This window comes from Balaenoptera acutorostrata, chromosome 2, assembly GCF_949987535.1.
Source record: "Balaenoptera acutorostrata chromosome 2, mBalAcu1.1, whole genome shotgun sequence".
Lineage (NCBI taxonomy): Eukaryota > Metazoa > Chordata > Mammalia > Artiodactyla > Balaenopteridae > Balaenoptera > Balaenoptera acutorostrata.
Window position 1 is genome coordinate 152,033,073 of NC_080065.1, and position 15,323 is coordinate 152,048,395.

Genomic DNA, 15,323 nt, shown 5'->3' on the forward strand with positions numbered 1-15,323 from the left:
CAGCTTCACTCAACGACCAGCAAGATACAGTGCTAGACACCCTATGCCAAACAACTAGCAAGACAGGAACACAACCCCATCCACTAGCAGAGAGGCTGCCTAAAATCATAATAAGGTCACAGACACCCCAAAATATACCACCAGATGTGGACCTGCCCACCAGAAACACAAGATCCAGCCTCATCCACCAGAACACAGGCACTAGTCGCCTCCACCAGGAAGCCTACACAACCCACTGAACCAACCTTAGCCACTGGGGACAGATACCAAAAACAACAGGAACTACGAACCTGCAGCCTGCGAAAAGGAGACCCCAAACACAGTAAGTTAAGCAAAATGAGAAGACAGAGAAACGCACAGCAGATGAAGGAGCAAGGCAAAAACCCACCAGACATAACAAATGAAGAGGAAATAGGCAGTCAATCTGAAAAAGAATTCAGAATAATGATAGTAAAGATGATCCAAAATCTTGGAAATAGAATGGAGAAAATACAAGAAACATTTAACAAGGACCTAGAAGAACTAAAGAGCAAACAAACAGATGAAAAACACAATTAATAAAATTAAAAATTCTCTAGAAGGGATGAATAGCAGAATAACTGAGGCAGAAGAACGGAGAAGTGACCTGGAAGATAAAATAGTGGAAATAATTACTGCAGAGCAGAATAAAGAAAAAAGAATGAAAAGAATTGAGGACAGTCTCAGAGAGCTCTGGGACAACATTAAACGCACCAACATTCGAATTATAGGGGTCCCAGAAGAAGAAGAGAAAAAGAAAGGGACTGAGAAAATATTTGAAGAGATTATAGTTCAAAACTTCCCTAATATGGGAAAGGAAATAGTTAATCAAGTCCAGGAAGCACAGAGAGTCCCATACAGGATAAATCCAAGGAGAAACATGCCAAGACACATATTAATCAAACTATCAAAAATTAAATACAAAGAACAAATATTAAAAGCAGCAAGGGAAAAACAACAAGTAACACATAAGGGAATCCCCATAAGGTTAACAGCTGATCTTTCAGCAGAAACTCTGCAATCCAGAAGGGACTGGCAGGACATATTTAAACTGATGAAAGAGAAAAACCTACAACCAAGATTACTCTACCCAGAAAGGCTCTCATTCAGATTTCATGGAGAAATTAAAACCTTTACAGACAAGCAAAAGCTAAGAGAATTCAGCACCACCAAACCAGCTTTACAACAAATGCTAAAGGAACTTCTCTAGGCAGAAAACACAAGAGAAGGAAAGACCTACAATAATAAAACCAAAACAGTTAAGAAAATAGTAATAGGAACATACATATTGATAATTACCTTAAATGTAAATGGATTAAATGCTCCCACCAAAAGACATAGACTGGCTGAATGAATACAAAAACAAGACCCGTATATATGCTGTCTACAAGAGACCCACTTCAGACCTAGGGACACATACAGACTGAAAGTAAGGGGATGGAAAAAGATATTCCATGCAAATGGAAATTAAAAGAAAGCTGGAGTAGCAATTCTCCTATCAGGCAAAATAGGCTTTAAAATAAAGACTATTACAAGAGACAAAGAAGGACACTACATAATGATCAAGGGATCAATCCAAGAAGAAGATATAACAATTGTAAATATTTATGCACCCAACATAGGAGCACCTCGATACATAAGGCAAATGCTAACAGCCATAAAAGAGGAAATCGACAGCAACACAATCATAGTAGGGGACTTTAACATCCCACTTTCACCAATGGACAGATCATCCAAAATGAAAATAAATAAGGAAACACAAGCTTTAAAGGATACATTAAACAAGATGGACTTACTTGATATTTATAGGACATTCCATCCAAAAACAACAGAATACACATTCTTCTCAAGTGCTCCTGGAACATTCCCCAGGATAGATCATATCTTGGGTCACAAATCAAGCCTTGGTAAATTTAAGAAAATTGAAATCGTATCAAGTATCTTTTCCGACCACAACGCTATGAGACTAGATATCAATTACAGGAAAAATCTGTAAGAAATACAAACACATGGAGGTTAAACAACACACTACTGAATAACCAAGAGATCACTGAAGAAATCAAAGAGGAAATCAAAAAATACCTAGAAACAAATGACATTGAAAACACAACGACCCAAAACCTATGGGATGCATCAAAAGCAGTTCTAAGAGGGAAGTTTATAGCTATACAAGCCTACCTTAAGAAACAAGAAACATCTCAAATAAACAACCTATCCTTACCCCTAAAGCAGTTAGAGAAAGAAGAACAAAAAACCCCCAAAGTTAGCAAAAGGAAAGAAATCATAAAGATCAGATCAGAAATAAATGAAAAAGAAATGAAGGAAACAATCGCAAAGATCAATAAAACTAAAAGCTGGTTCTTTGAGAAGATAAACAAAATTGATAAACCATTAGCCAGACTCATCAAGAAAAAAAGGGAGAAGACTCAAATCAATAGAATTAGAAATGAAAAAGGAGAAGTAACCATGGACACTGCAGAAATACAAAAGATCATGAGAGATTACTACAAGCAACTCTATGCCAATAAAATGGACAACCTGGAAGAAATGGACAAATTCTTAGAAATGCACAACCTTCCGAGACTGAACCAGGAAGAAATAGAAAATATGAACAGACCAATCACAAGCACTGAAATTGAAACTGTAATTAAAAATCTTCCAACAAACAAAAGCCCAGGAACAGATGGCCTCACAGGCGAATTTTATCAAACATTTAGAGAAGAGCTGACACCTATCCTTCTCAAACTCTTCCAGAATATAGCAGAGGGAGGAACACTCCCAAACTCATTCTACGAGGCCACCATCACTCTGATACCAAAAGCAGACAAAGATGTCACAAAGAAAGAAAACTACATGCCAATATCACTTATGAACAGAGATGCAGAAATCCTCAACAAAATACTAGCAGACAGAATCCAACAGCACATTAAAAGGATCATACATTATGATCAAGTGGAATTTATCCCAGGAATGCAAGGATTCTTCAATATACGTAAATCAACGTGATACACCATATTAACAAATTGAAGGAGAAAAACCATATGATCTTCTCAATAGATGCAGAGAAAGCTTTCGACAAAATTCAACACCCATTTATGATAAAAACCCTCCAGAAAGTAGACATAGAGGGAAGTTGTCTCAACATAATAAAGGCTATATGTGACAAACCCACAGCCAACATCGTCCTCAATGGTGAAAACCTGAAACCATTTCCACTAAGGTCAGGAACAAGACAAGGTTGCCCACTCTCACCACTATTATTCAACATAGTTTTGGAAGTTTTAGCCACAGCAATCAGAGAAGAAAAAGAAATAAAAGGAATCCAAATTGGAAAAGAAGAAGTAAAGCTGTCACTGTTTGCAGATGACATCATACTATACATAGAGAATCCAAAAGATGCTACCAGAAAACTACTAGAGCTAATCAATGAATTTGGTAAAGTAGCAGGATACAAAACTAATGCACAGAAATCTCTTGCAATCCTATACACTAATGATGAAAAATCTGAAAGTGAAATTAACAAAACACTCCTATTTACCATTGCAACAAAAAGAATAAAATATCTAGGAATAAACCTACCTAAGGAGACAAAAGACCTGTATGCAGAAAATTATAAGACACTGATGAAAGAAATTAAAGGTGATACCAATAGATGGAGAGATATACCATGTCCTTGGATTGGAAGAATCAACATTGTGAAAATGACTCTACTACCCAAAGCAATCTACAGATTCAATACAATCCCTATCAAACTACCACTGGTATTTTTCACAGAACTAGAACAAAAAATTTCACAATTTGTATGGAAACACAAAAGACCCAGACTAGCCAAAGCAATCTTGAGAAAGAAAAACAGAGCTGGAGGAATCAGGCTCCCTGACTTCAGACTATACTACCAAGCTACAGTAATCAAGACAGTATGGTACTGGCACAAAAACAGAAATATAGATCAATGGAACAGGATAGAAAGCCCAAAGATAAACCCACGCATATATGGTCACCTTATCTTTGATAAAGGAGGCAAGAATATACAATGGAGAAAAGACAGCCTCTTCAATAAGTGGTGCTGGGAAAACTGGACAATGACATGTAAAAGAATGAAATTAGAACACTCCCTAACACCATACACAAAAATAAACTCAAAATGAATTAAAGACCTATATATAAGGCCAGACACCATCAAACTCTTAGAGGAAAACATAGGCAGAACACTCTATGACATAAATCACAGCAAGATCCTTTTTGACCCACCTCCTAGAGAAATGGAAATAAAAACAAAAATAAACAATGGGACCTAACGAAACATAAAAGCTTTTGCACAGCAAAGGAAACCATAAACAAGACCAAAAGACAACCCTCAGAATGGGAGAAAATATTTGCAAATGAAGCAACTGACAAAGGATTAATCTCCAAAACATACAAGCAACTCATGCAGCTCAATATCAATAAAACAAACAACCCAATCCAAAAATGGGCAAAAGAGCTAAATAGACATTTCTCCAAAGAAGATCTACAGATTGCCAACAAACACATGAAAGAATGCTCAGCATCATTAATCATTAGAGAAATGCAAATCAAAACTACAATGAGATATCATCTCACACCTGTCAGAATGGCCATCATCAAAAAATCTACAAACAATAAATGCTGGAGAGGGTGTGGAGAAAAGGGAACCCTCTTGCACTGTTAGTGGGAATGTAAATTGATACAGCCACTATGGAGAACAGTATGGAGGTTCCTTAAAAAACTACAAATAGAACTACCATACGACCCAGCAATCCCACTACTGGGCATATACCCTGAGAAAACCATAACTCAAAAAGAGTCATGTACCAAAATGTTCATTGCATCTCTGTTTACAATAGCCAGGACATGGAAGCAACCTAAGTGTCCATCAACAGATGAATGGATAAAGAAATGTGGCACATATATACAATGGAATATTACTCAGCCATAAAAAGGAACGAAATTGAGTTATTTGTAGTGAGGTGGATGGACCTAGAGACTGTCATACAGAGTGAAGTAAGTCAGAAGGAGAAAAAGAAATATCATATGCTAACACATATATATGGAATCTAAAAAAAAAAAAAAAAAAGTAATGAAAATGGTCAGAAGAACCTAGGAGCAAGATGGGAATAAAGATGCAGACCTACTAGAGAATGGGCTTGAGAATATGGGGAGGGGGAAGGGTAAGCTGGGACAAAGTGAGAGAGTGGCATGGACATATGTACAATGTCAAACTTAAAATAGATAGCTAGTGGGAAGCAGCCGCATAGCACAGGGAGATCAGCTCTGCTTTGTGACCACCTAGAGGGGTGGGATAGGGAGGGTGGGAGGGAGGGAGATGCAAGAGCGAAGAGATATGGGGACATATGTATATGTATAACTGATTCACTTTGTTATAAAGCAGAAACTGACACACCATTGTAAAGGAATTATACTCTAATAAAGATGTTAAAAAGTAAAAAATAAAAAGAAAGGAAGAAAGTTGTGTTCACATTTTGCATATAAGAATATGTGTAAGAGTAAAGAAATATAAGTATATATATATACATACATATGTGTATATATTTGTGTGTGTTTGAAAATCATATTACATCTTTTATCGTGTACCTTGCTCATTTGCTGAACATTATACTATAAGATAATATGTTAAAAATATGACTATTATCTTTCCATCTGTATATTTACTTGAGTCTTATTAGGTACAAGTCCTTTATGAGGCATTCTAAAGTAATGAATAAGTAGCAAGACATGACTAGTTTCCTGTCCACTGATTTATTATGATCGTGGGCAAATTACTTATTCTGTTATTTTTTGTGAAAAATATTTAACTTAAAGGGTTTTTTTGAGGATTAGATGAAATAATGCAAATAAGATATGTAGCATAGTGCCTGGCACATAATAAGCATTGATAAACATTAATCTTTAATATCATTCCCATTACCAATATTTATTTATTCATTCAACATGTGTCAGCTATGTGTCCAAAAATCTACTATATCTAACTTGTAGGAGCTTAAAATCTATTTAAGGTATTGTCACTCAATAACAGTATTTCCACAATTGGCAGTGGGATATGATGGATAAGCACATTGCAAATTAGAACAGCCAAGAGTTCAGTCTTAACAATGAGGCAGTGATACCAAAAAAGTCACAGAGAACAAAAATTTCCTATATCTCGATGAACATTTCACAATGAGCTATCTGGCAACCTGAGGAATTTTTTTTTTTTTAATCTTCCAGATTCTATAGTAAAAAGCAAAAACCAAAATAGCTCTGTCATGTCTAGCCACTGTCAATTAATGCCTGGAATTGGATTTACCACCAGAAAACCAATTCAAGTAACGCGAGACTCACCAGCTGTCATGCAGGGTTAGTTTCCTTGGAGGGGCCACGTACATATCTTGTTGCCAGGGAAAACAACCTATAACATCATCTTTTTTCAGGGCACGGGTAAACCCTGCCTCATCCTTACAAAACCTTCAGGCTTCCAAGAGGCCAGAGGGTACAGATTAAAATTCATGCTTAGCAGAAACAGCTTCCATGCTCCTCGCCACACTCTTGTACACAATACTCAAAAGAGGATCCCAGGAACTTAGCTATTGTCAGCTCTGCATTTGAACTCTGTTCATGTACAAGCATAGAGCAGCTAGTGTTTTACAAAGGGCCGTGGTGGTTACATTTAAAGTACTCCCCGTTATCAGAAATCCCTATGTTTGTATTTCTTTTGTGAAGGCCATAAATAAAATGCGTCTGTTCTGTTCTTAAGTCTTTGTTGTCAGGTTGGGAAAACAACGGTGGGGAGATAAGCTTTTTTTTTTTTTTTTGAATTCCAAAAGATTCACTTTTTAAAAAAACTTTTAATAGATCTTTATTGGAGTATAATTTCTTCACAATACTGTGTTAGTTTCTGTTGTACAACAAAGTGAATCAGCCATATGCATACATATATCCCCCTATCCCCTCCCTCTTGAGCCTCCCTCCCACCCTCCAACGAACAACCTTGTGTGCATCTGTGTGAGTGTGTGTGTGTGTGTATGTGTGTTTCGCAAAGACCAGAAAACCAAAGGAGACTATTAAAAGAAAATCTTAAAGCAAATCTGTGGGTTACTAGACCCATCTGGGTCTTTACTGATTGCGTTCCACTAGATTCTTTGACTAGAAACACCTGTTGTTTTCTCTGCAGAGCCATTGGGCAGAGAAGGGGTGCAGTTGGAGCATACCGATTAGAACACGTGGCTGGTGCGTGAACCCTGGTAAGTGGTCGTAAAGCAAGAGTGTAAATACTGGAGTATGACTTCTTTGTCAGTTCCATGCTACTTTTGGAGAATATTTGGCTTTTGCTTCCTTGCATTTGGCATTATAGACTATTTTAATAATGTTTACATCTTGTTCTGCTCCCTATCTCAACAAGCTGTTAAGAGAAGTCACATTTAAACAAGCATCCCTGCATCTTTTGTTGCTACTTGAAGAGGGTAGCAGGCTGTTCCCCAGAATAGTATGTAAAAGATCTTCTCCAAATAAACTACTTTAATGCTAAGCAAAATGCCACATATATAAAATAGGTAATGCCGGATTATGTAAAATGCTTTTTTTAAAGGAAGAGGGAAAAGGACTTAGCATCAAGTAAATCTGTCAGCTTGGGGAGTTCCAAAAATAATCATAAAGGTAGTTTGAAATGCTTAATATTGTGATTACTATTTACTTCTTCAAATTAGTCTCCATTATCTTATGAAAGAATCTTCAGAATAATTTATTTGACTCTCCGGGGGCTGGTGGCCATATCGTGAATGGATATTTAAAGAGCCTTCGAAGACCTAATTTAGTCTTTGTATCACACACTTTTACTTACTGCTTATCCACTTCCAAACACCCCCAAAATCAAGATTTCTCAAGGAAGCCTTTTCCTGCATTAGTGTTAACACGTTGGCCTGCAGTAGGGAAATGTCTTGAGTTATACGTATCAAGAGAGAACAAAGCAAATGTGCTTTGTTCTTAGCAAGCTTGCTTAATCTTTCAGATATGTAAAGATGAATCAGAAAACAATATGAACCGGCTCATTTTCTTAATTGGAATCATAGAATGAATGTTGGAGTAAAAAAGTACTTTAGAGAATATCCAGTCTAGACCCTTCTTTTGCTATTTGAGAAAAAAAAAAAAAAGGTTTGGAATGCCAAAGCAGCTGATGTAGGACCCACAAGAAGGCATCTGACCGCAGAAAAACAATCCAACCGAGAGCTGAGTGCTTGATATTTCCAGTTTCATTTTCCCATTTTACCATTCTGGCACTTATTACCTAATCATAAGAATCAACTCAGAGAACTCTTAAAAATACAGATATCAAGAATTCTCCCTTCAAAGACCTGTGTCAATAGCAATGGAATTGGGCCTGAGAATCTGCATTTTGGCACATCCCCTGAGAAATTCTTGCGATTCAGAAATAGGGAAAACTTTGCGCTGTACCAGTCTGTGTTCAAAGATCAAATACCATTACTTACCACTTAAGCCTGTATAAAAATTTCTAAAATATATCATTATGAGTTTATTTTTAAATTGTCTATATTTATATTTGAGACTTTGGGGAAGCCTTACATTGAGACCTGTGTGGTGTCCATTTATAAGTCAATTTTCCTGGAATCTGCTTTTATGTTTATGGTGTTTATACGTCTGTCTTCTGTAATATTGCTATTTCTTAGAGTCCATCTAGAGCTTTGACCATTCAATCAACATTCTATTTAGTAAGATATTGAATCCAGAGAAACAGTCCCATCTGAGATGTGCTGTAGGAGCTAATGTCAGGCAGAAGCATTTGAAATACTTGGCAACTGTCTGAGCTATGCTTGCCTTGTATGAATTTCCTAGAGATAAGGCAACCTGTGCCCTGGCAAGAGATTAGCATTTATTTATGGTTTTTTTTTTTTTAATCACTTCCCCACAAAAAAACACAGGTTAACATGTGTTGACTGCTGTCAGTGGTGCTAATTGTGAACTTTACTGGAAAATGGCAACTTTTATAGAGTCAGTTTGTGAAAAGGCTTTAACAGACACTGCCTTTAATCCCTACAGTTTTGGGCAGTGCCAATTATATTCAGGTACTAGATTCAATGCCCACAAAGTTCTCCTCTAAGTCAAATGAGTTGAGGGTAACCTGCAATCACTTAAATAGACAAGTTAGACTTTCAGGTAATTTTTAGGGAAAAATAACGACAAATGGACAAGAGTTGCAAATGATTCTTTTAAAAAGACAGACTTAGCCTCTAAACTCACATGGTTTATTTTAGCAATTTCAGCTAACTTGCTGTGTACTCAACTTGTGTGAATTGTGCTTTTATACCATCTCATTTGACAATTAAAATGGAAAAACGTGGAAAAAGCTATTGTTTGTATTTTCTATAGTGCCATCAATGTACACTGCACTGAACAATAGTCAGGGCACGGCAAACAAAAGCTCTGCCCTGTGGAGCTTACAATCGAGCAGCAAGATACAATGCAGAACAATACAATTCAGAACAAGCATGTGGTGATTAACAACCTTTCTAAGTGGCATTCTTTGCAGAATGGGAGGGGTTTTTTTTTCTAAATCAGTTGGGGGGTGGGGGTGGCGGACAGATGTACATTAACTGAGAAGCAGTTTCATCTATAGGGACTTTGGCAGAAGACACAAATCAGCCTTGGGTGAATAGACCAAGAAGGAATGAAGATTAGGAGGATGGTATAATCAGTAATTAAAGATTTCAGGGCAGGCTATCTCTGTACTGAATGGAGAAGTGGGGATCTCCTGGAAATAACAAGTGCAGCCACATTATAAAGAAGAAAATAGGAACCAAGGTATTTAATAAAGAGTCCCTTTCTAGTATTTCAGGAAAGGAGATTGGTTTGAGAGCATTCACGAAGAGCAGACAGGGACAAGAATGTGGGATGTGTGCTTCAAAACTTGAAATTTTACTTGAGCTGCACAGAGATTCTGGCCTGCATTTGATAAATGAATTCATAGTTGGTTATAGAAGAAGAAATGGTGCTGTTTAGCTAGAATTCTATGTTGAGAGGTCATGAATCCAGAGCAATGGCTATGTGAATTCAGACATATTTGGAACATAAATCCAGAGTTCAGTTTTGTGTGTTATATATGTATGTACGATAGAGAAACTACTGGAAGCAAGAAGCTATTTATTTTCACTCCAGTAATAATGGCTAATCTTTACTGAGTACCCCACTATTCTCAATGCTACTTGTATTATCTCCTTCATTCCTCACAGCTGTTATTCACAGAACTGTTATAAACTCCATTTCACAGAAGAGTACATTGAGGCACACCAAGACTAAGTAACTTCTGAAACCAGATGCTCTGGCTTCAAAGCCGGTGCTCTAACCATTGTGCTGTAAATTGCTCTCAAAATTCCAGGTTCCCATTCCCAAGAAAAACCCTCCTGTATTCCTCCTGGAATCCTCCTGTATTTTCAGGAAAGTTAGGGAACACTAATATCTTTTGTGCTTGTGTAATCCCATATATCATTCCCATATATCATCCTCCCTATAGGGTCAGCATTCTGCTCAAATCCACTATAAGAATCGGTAAATTAGGATGAATAAGGTGATATTGTTTGTGTCAAGTACAATAAATTTAGTATCTACATATCTAGATAAAATAATAACAGATAGAAATGAACACCGTGAATCCACTCAGCCCCCATAAAAGAATAGTGTAAAACTGGGAAATAAAACATGTAATAGATTAAAGTTTGAGCCAATGAAAAATATTAGCAAATGACAGCCTGAGTTCAACAGTATGACATCCAAATAGATTATAGCTACATATAGAACTTAAATAGCTTTCCTATTGTTTATCCCAGATGTAGCAATACCAAAGATGTTTCTTGGTGTGCAGAGATCCTTTATCTTGCTTTCTGTTTTGTGTGTTTATCTTTGTCTCACCCAAGCTATTTCTTTATCCCAGGAGCCTTCATACAATTCTGAAATATAAATTATTTTAGGTAATATTTTATTTTAAAACACAGTAGGTCCTAGAGCATCATTTGCTTCAGATAGGAGGTCAGGAAAACCAAACTGTGCTGTGAGAATTATTATGACAATCCTAAAGGAGTTGAGATCACTAGTTGAAGAACTTGAGAGCAAAATTCCAAGGACATAGCTTCTTTTCACATTAAGTGTAAACTTACTTGACATCTGTGTTCCTTGAGCTCGGATAACAAAATTTCTTCAAGTCTTCTCAACCCCTAACAAATGGTTCACCAAATAAGCAAAAAATGAAGGAGAACACACTAAATTTTATTAAATGCTATATTTGCACAAGCATTTCTAAAATTCTTAAATGATTTCACGTAGACATGCATTTAGCTTTTAACTGTAATAATGTAGGCCAGAGTTATTATAGGGGAAAAAAAAAAGCTAAGAAGAATTTAAGGGCCCGAAGCAGATTTTGCTTCACCTGATACGGATTCAGATGTGTCAGGCCTATGTTGGGTTAATCTCATTTCATAAGCATTACTATCAGTTTTGGGTTCTTTCTTGATCTAACTCTTTTTATTTCTCCATCTTATTCAACTATTCCTTCTCTTAGGCTAAAAAAGTTTATCAGATCTTTACCTAAAACAGCAACAACAAAGCTACTGTGTTTATTTCAGACAACAGTGGCATCCCTCTCTCTTCAAAGCTAAAATTCTCGAAAGAAGGGACCTGCATTTCTTTTTTGCAGTGCATTCCTTCAGTCTTTGAAATAGGGGTCTGCCCTACCCCTCCACCGAAATATCCCTTTCAAATATAATTAATGCTTCATTTTTCACCTTGTTTTCCCTAAATTGAGATATAATTTATATTCAGTGAAAAAGCAGAGAGTCCTAAATATTTTTGAGAATATGTACACTGTATAAACCACACACCTTTGTAGTGTGTTTGCCTCATTCCAGATCATTCCCTCATGCCACCTTGTAGGTGCGATGAAAGAAATCAGAATTGTTATTGCCTCCAGCAGGATGGAAAATGCGTTCTGATTTTTTTCATCATAGATTATTTTTTCCTTTTGTAGAACTTAAGTTAAATGAAATTGTACAGTGTGTACTCTTTCACATCTGGCTTCTTTGATTCCATATAATATTTTGGAGTTTCATCAACGTTGTTATATGTAACAGAAGTTCATTCTGTTTTATTGTTAGGTGCTTCCTCTTAAATAATCATACCTCAATTTATTAATCAATTCTTTTGTTTTTGTATATTTGGATTGTTTCCAGTTCAGGGCCATTATGAGTAAACCTGTTATGAGCATTCCTGCACATGTCTCCTTGTGAACATGTTTTCATTTCTCTTGGGTAAATGCCTAGGAATAGGATTGCTGAATCATAGGGTAGGTAAATGTTTAACTTTAGGAGAAACCTCCAAACAATTTTCCAAAGTGGATGCACCATTTTGTAGCCCCACCAGCAATGAATAAAAGTTCTGATTACCCCATATATTAACAACATTTAGTGTTTTCGATCTTTTTAATTTTAACCATTTTAGCCTATAGGTACAATATCTGCATGTGATATTAATTTGCATTTTCCTAATGACTAAAGATCTTGAGCACTTCTTGATTTTATTGTTAATTTGTGAAGTGTCTGTTCAAGAATTTTGCCCATTTTTATTGAGTTGTTTATTATTACGTTTGTTATTATTACTATTTATTTATTTGTAGGAAACCCCTACCTCATTCCATACACAGAAATTAATTCAAAATGAAGTATGGAATGAAGCATAAAAGTTATAAAAATTGCAAACTATTAGAAGAAAACTTAGGAAAATATCTTCACAACATAGACAGAAATTTCTTAGAGGGACAGAGAAAGCACTATCCGTAAAATAAAATACTGCTATATTAGATTTCATAAAAATTAAAAGCCTCTGCTCATCAAGAGTCACCATTAAGAAAATGAATAGGCGAGCCACAGACTGAGAGAAAATATTCAAATTGAATATATCTGGCAAGTTCTTGTACGAACGATATATAAATAACTAATGATCTTTTAATTATTAAATGTATGGCCTTTTCATTTCTTCCTCCTGTGGCGTCTTTTTTCACATCATTTGCCCCGTTTGACCAGCCACTTCTTAAAAATGGGTTTGTCTTAGTTGTTGTTATTCTTCTTCTTTGTTCATTTTTTATTCTCTCTAATTCATCTATTTTAATCATTTTCACTGCATTTCTTTGAATTATTTTCTGATGTGTTATGCAGGATCATCTCCCTAGTTGTCTACTCTTTTCAGTCTGACTTTTCCCCTGGATGGTCTAAATTCTTGCCACTCACAGTGTGATCCATCAGCCAGCAACATCAGTGTTTGTGAGCTCTTTAGACTTGTAGAACCGCACACAGGACCCACTGCATCAGATCTGCATTTTAACATCCCCAGGTGATTCCTATAAATACACATTAAAGCTTAAGAAAAAGTAGTATTGGAACTTATATCTATGGTTTCAACTGTCTCCTCTGCTGATAATTCTTACATATTTAGCACATGCCATTCTAATATGGTCCAGATTTACATCTTAGCAAGTCAGGTGTCTCCAGATGGCTGATATCTAAGTATGTATGTAAAACACAATATGAAGGTGAAATCAAATAATTTTTATCTAACAATATTAATGACTATTTTTTTTTAAGTAAAGAGACCTTGCATAAAAATAAAATGGTGTTTCAATACTCAATTTTTAATTCTATAAGGCATGGAGGGCGTAGACTGAATTATTATGGGAATAATAGAAAAGAAAAATGTAAAAAATAAATAAATAATATAGTAAAATATGATCAAGTAATAAATAGGGATAACATACATTAACTCCCTAAAAGAAAGATAATTATTTATAATCTTCCATCCTAAATAATCTTAGAGTTCAAAACTCAAACAACTTTTCCTGCGTGCAACCAGCTTAGCAACTCACCTACAGGAGAGGAAAATAAAATGCTATGAATTTTGCACATACCTGGTATATGATGTCAGAATATCATCAGATTTTTATTCCATCAAAAAATATTCATCAACAAAAACTAAAAGTTACGTTTTTATTCAGCTACTCCCAGTTACCATGAGAGCAAGCCATTCAACTCAGATGAGAGGAAAAAATGCAAAATATTTGATTTCTATTATATAAAGACTAAAAATTACTATTGAATTGTTAGTACTGAATTACACATATCCCATAGGTACTGAGTACAATGACAGTTAAATTTTTAGTGAAAATATTTTGTTTCATCGCAAATGTCAGAACATCTTCAAAGTCATGTCACAGAAAGGACTTTTCCTCACTATTTCTCTAAGGTAAAAACCCAAATTCACGCATCCCACTTTGAGAAAGATTTTTCAGGTGAAGTTTTATGTCACTCGTGGCTCCTTTGCTTCAAAAAAAAAAAAGGACAAATTAATTGTCATACTTTAGCTTGATTCTTGGCTAAGTACATAGGATAAAATATCAATAAGCATGACTGAAATATGTTGTTGGTTCCATTGTATTTATGGTAATAATAATGTCATTAGATAACATTTATAGAGAGTTTCTATGTGCCTCACTTTATTATCATTATCCCATCAAATTTATACAACAGCCCTATGAGGTTTAGAGAGTTATAGTGACTTTCTTAAGATCTCATAGCTATCAATAAGTGGTGCTGGGAAAACTGGACAGGTACATGTAAAAGTATGAAATTAGAACACTCCCTAACACCATACACAAAAATAAACTCACAATGGATTAAAGACCTAAATGTAAGGCCAGACACTATCAAACTCTTAGAGGAAAACATAGGCAGAACACTCTATGACATAAATCACAGCAAGATCCTTTTTGACGCACCTCCTAGAGAAATCGAAATAAAAACAAAAATACACAAATGGGACCTAATGAAACTTAAAAGCTTTTGCACAGCAAAGGAAACCATAAACAAGACCAAAAGACAACCCTCAGAATGGGAGAAAATATTTGCAAATGAAGCAACTGACAAAGGATTAATCTCTGAAATTTACAAGCAGCTCATGCAGCTCAATATCAAAAAAACAAACAACCCAATCCAAAAATGGGCAGAAGATCTAAATAGACATTTCTCCAAAGAAGATATACAGATTGCCAACAAACACATGAAAGGATACTCAACATCATTAATCATTAGAGAAATGCAAATCAAAACTACAATGAGATATCATCTCACACCGGTCAGAATGGCCATCATCAAAAAAATCTACAAACAATAAATGCTGGAGAGGGTGTGGAGAAAAGGGAACCCTCTTGCACTGTTGGTGGGAATGTAAATTGATACAGC

General features: G+C 35.7%; 1 long non-coding RNA gene across 1 annotated transcript in view; it reads left to right on the top strand.

The window, feature by feature from the left end:
• The window catches only part of LOC130706480 (uncharacterized), a 412,451-nt gene that overhangs the window by 174,522 nt on the left and 222,606 nt on the right, over nucleotides 1–15,323 (top strand). The window contains exon 2 of the long non-coding RNA XR_009006708.1: nucleotides 7,208–7,277. This is a non-coding gene — a long non-coding RNA (uncharacterized LOC130706480). The remainder of the gene's footprint in view (nucleotides 1–7,207; nucleotides 7,278–15,323) is intronic.